General features: G+C 42.2%; 1 pseudogene; it reads left to right on the top strand.

The window, feature by feature from the left end:
* The first annotated feature begins 255 nt into the window (after positions 1 to 255).
* On the top strand, positions 256 to 1,008 carry LOC112934984 (inhibitor of growth protein 4 pseudogene; annotated as a pseudogene).
* Positions 1,009 to 3,997: the final 2,989 nt, after the last annotated feature.

The raw sequence follows: 3,997 nt of genomic DNA, 5'->3' as shown, positions 1-3,997 counted from the left end.
GTGTGCCTTTGATCTGGGACGGGATCCTGGGGTCCTGGGATTGAGCCCCGCATCAGGCTCCCTGCTCACTGAGGAGTCTGCTTGTCCCTCTCCCTCTGCCCTTCCCCACCATTCATGCTCTCTCTCTCTCAAATAAATAAATAAAATCTTAAAAAAAAACAAAACTCCTAAAATTCATGTGGAACCACCGAAGACTCTGAATAATCAAAAAAATCATGAGAATCAAGAACAGATCAGGAGGTTTTCTTGCTTCCAGATGGCTGCGGGGATGTATTTGGAACATTATCTGGACAGTATCGAAAACCTTCCCTTCGAACTGCATAGAAACTTTCAGCTCGTGAGGCACCTGGACCAAAGAACAGAGGGCCGGAAGGCTGAAATTGACAAGTTGGCCACTGAGTATGAGTAGCAACCGCAGCCGGAGCTCTGAGGAAAGATTGGCTCTTCTCAAACAGATCCAGGAAGCCTATGGCAAATGTGAGGAATTTGGTGACGACAAGGTGCAGCTTGCCATGCAGAACTATGAGATGGTGGATAAACACACTCGGTGACTGGGCACAGACCTGGCCCATTTTGAGGCTGATTTAAAGGAGAAGCAGATTGATTGAATCAAGTGACTATGACAGCTCGTCTAGCAAAGGCAAAAAGAAAGGCCGGACTCAAAAGGAGAAGAAAGCTGCCCGTGCTCGTTCCAAAGGGAAAAACTCAGATGAAGAAGCTCCCAAAGCCACCCAAAAGAAGTTAAAGCTTGTGCGCACAAGACCTGAATGTGGGATGCCCTCAGTCACCTTTGGCAGTGTCCACCCCTCGGATGTGTTGGATATGCCTGTGGATCCCAATGAACCCACCTATTGCCTTTGTCACCAGGTCTCCTATGGAAAGATGATTGGCTGTGACAACCCTGATTGTTGCATTGAGTGGTTCCACTTTGCCTGTGTGAGGCTGACAACCAAGCCTTGGGGGAAGTGGTTCTGCCCACGCTGCTCCCAGGAATGCAAGAAAAAATAGAGAGGGGCCTTGGATTTCCACGATTTCTTCCACATCCCTGACCCGGGCTAGTGGGGAGAGGAGAGCCTGTGCTGGGGCCCCGGAGCTCGGGGAGGGTGGATGGTGCAACTGCTGTCATCTCTTCTCCTCCCTTCCTCCTGCTCCTGGTGCTGAGGCTGTACCCCAACTGTAGGAGGGAGGGATGCTGCAGCCACTAACTGTCTGTGCTCTCATTCAGCCTGCCTCCCCTCAGAGGGAAGTGGTCTTGCCCACTGTCCTTTTGCCTCCATGCTGAGGTTGGTGCTGTATTTCCAAGAGATGGTCCTCTTCACCCGCCCCCCCATTCTGTATTAAGGACTAGGGCAGTAGCATGGGGGTACTCCCCAGCCCTCCTGACTCTCTCCCCCTGTGTTGGGGGGTGGCTACGGTGTGATAAACTTGCTATGTTCTCTTCCCACTTTGTCCCCAGTAGGGGCTCTCCCACAGCATCTGGTCTGTGGCCTTAGTTGAAGGGCACCCCTTCCTCTGTGCCAAGAGGATTCATCGTGGCCTCATGAATGGGCGAGGGGGCAAGGTGGAATGCATAGAACTCACGTGTAAAGGAATTTGAGTAGGTGAATAAAAGCTATACATATACATGCTGGAAAAAAAAAAGAACAAATCAGGAGGTATCACTTTCTGATTTCAAGCTATAACTAAAGCTATAGGCATCCAAAGAGAATGGTTCTGGCATGAAAACAGACAAATAGACCAATGGAACAGAATCAAGAGCCCAGAAACAAATCTGAGCATATATGGTCAACTAATATTCAACAAGAGTACTCAATGGAGACAAGATAGTCTCTTCAATAAATGATGCTGGGACAATTGGCTATTCACATGTAAAAGAATGAAACTGGACCCATATCTTATACCACTTATAAAAATTAACTTGAAATGGATTAAAGATTTAAATGTAAAACCTGAAACTATAAAACTTCTAGAAGGAAACATAGAAACAAAGCCCCTTAACATGAGTCATGGTGATGATGTTTGGATATGACATCTAGAGCACAAGCAGCAAAACAGAAAATCAACAAGTAGGACTAAATCAACTAAAAAGCTTTTGCACAGAAAAACATCAACAAAGTGAAAAGACAATCTGCAAATTGGGAAAACATACTTGCAAACCATATACCTGATAAGAGGTTGACACAGAAAGAGCTCATCCAACTCACTAACAAGAAAATTACCCAATTAAAAATTGGGTAAAGAATCTGAATAAACATTTCTCCAAAGAAGATATATGAAAGGCCAACTGGTATCTGACAAGATGCTCAACATCACTAGTCATTAGGGAAATGCAAATTAAAACCACAGTGAGATATCACTTCACTACTATTAGAATGGCCATTATCAAACAGACGAAAGATAACAAACACTGGCACGGAAATGGAGAAAAGAGAAGCTTTGTGCACTGTTGGTGTGATTGCAAATTGGTATAGATACTATGGAAAAGACAATGAAGGAGCCTCAAAAAATTAAAAATAGAGCTACCTTATGATTCAGCAATTCCCCTTCTGGAAATACATCCTAAGTTAATGAAAACACCAACGTGGAAAGATAACTGCACTCCTATGTTCATAGCGGCCTTTTTTATGATAGATAAGATATGAAAACAACCTAAGTATCCATCAATGGATGAATGAATAAAGAAATTGTGATCTAGATATGTATATATGATAGAAATAATGGAATATTATTTAACCACAAAAAGAGGAAATCCTACCATTTCTGACAACATGGATAGAACTGAAGGCATTATACTAAATGAAATAAGGACAAAGAAAGATAAATGCTGTATGATCTCACTTACGTGGAATTTAAAACAAACAAACAAAATCCCACCAAATTCATAGAACATAGGATCAGGTTTGTGGTTATCAGAGGTAGAAGATAGTAGGTGGGGAATTGGAGCAATGTGGCCAAAGGTACAAACTTCCAGTTACAAGATACGTAAGTACCTGGGATATAATGTACAATATGCTGACTATAGCTAATAGTACTGTATGATGTATAGGAAAGTTAAAGAGAGTAAATCCTAAGAGTTCTCATTACAAAGAGAAAATCTTTTTTATTCTTCCTTCTTTTCTTTTTTATTGTCTCTATATAAGAATACGGATGTTAGCTGAACTTATTGTGGTAATCATTTTATAATATATGTAAATAGGGCATCCCGGGGCGGGGGGGGGGGGGGGGGGGGCGGGGCTCAGCGGTTTAGCGCTGCCTTCAGACCAGGTTGTGATCCTGGAGACCTCGGATCGAGTCCCACATTGAGCTCCCTTAGTGGAGCCTGCTTCTCCCTCTGCCTGTGTCTCTGCCTCTCTCTCTGTGTCTCTCATGAATAAATAAATAAAACCTTAAAAATATATTTATGCAAATAAAACCATCATGCTGTATGCCTTAACCTCACAGAGTAACATGTCAGTTTTTCCTCAATAAAACTAGGAAAGATGAAAATTAAAAAGTATTTAAAAATGCAAATTTTTGAGCATAATATACCAGGGAATTGTTTTTTTTTTTATCTTTTTTTTTTTAAATTAATTTTTATTGGTGTTCAATTTACCAACATACAGAAAAACACCCAGTGCTCAACCCGTCAAGTGTCCACCTCAGTGCCCGTCACCCATTCCCCTCCAACACCCGCCCTCCTCCCCTTCCACCACCCTTAGTTCGTTTCCCCGAGTTAGGAGTCTTTATGTTCTGTCTCCCTTCCCATACCAGGGAATTGTATATTGAAGTCCGTTCCAGTATAGAAAGGAGCTTGTAAAATTGTTTATATTTCATTTTCTTAAGAATTCTATTTTAGTGTATATTTGTGATGTGAATTATATAGTAAAATCCTAGCATAATACCATAAATGGAGTAAAAAAAAAATCCAATGCATTATGATGGAACTTGCAGAGCTGGACAGCCAGGAATTTGGGCATCTGAGAACTGAGAAGTCCATTTTGCTCTTATTTGGGTTGTG

The sequence above is a fragment of the Vulpes vulpes genome, chromosome 11, assembly GCF_048418805.1.
Source record: "Vulpes vulpes isolate BD-2025 chromosome 11, VulVul3, whole genome shotgun sequence".
Taxonomy (NCBI): Eukaryota; Metazoa; Chordata; class Mammalia; order Carnivora; family Canidae; genus Vulpes; species Vulpes vulpes.
The sequence above is the reverse complement of the archived record's forward strand: the minus strand, read 5'-3'. Positions and strand labels throughout refer to the sequence as shown.